Below are 208 nucleotides of genomic sequence, written 5' to 3' on the forward strand. Positions count from 1 at the left end.
ACTACTCTCACATTCAAGAAGCAACCCTTGGTCAGCCCAAATATGGCTATGCTTCCCTACTTTAGCTGTTATCTCTTCGTTTCCAGAAAGAAACATTAACTTGAGCCAATATGAAATTCTTGCTCCAGTCGCCCGTAATTACCAGTGATGAAAAATACTAAATAATCGAAATTTAGCAACATTTTTTTTTTATTGGAGAAAGGAAGAA

Source organism: Haliotis cracherodii, unplaced genomic scaffold, assembly GCF_022045235.1.
Source record: "Haliotis cracherodii isolate W230 unplaced genomic scaffold, xgHalCrac1.p SCAF_1, whole genome shotgun sequence".
Classification (NCBI taxonomy): Eukaryota; Metazoa; Mollusca; class Gastropoda; order Lepetellida; family Haliotidae; genus Haliotis; species Haliotis cracherodii.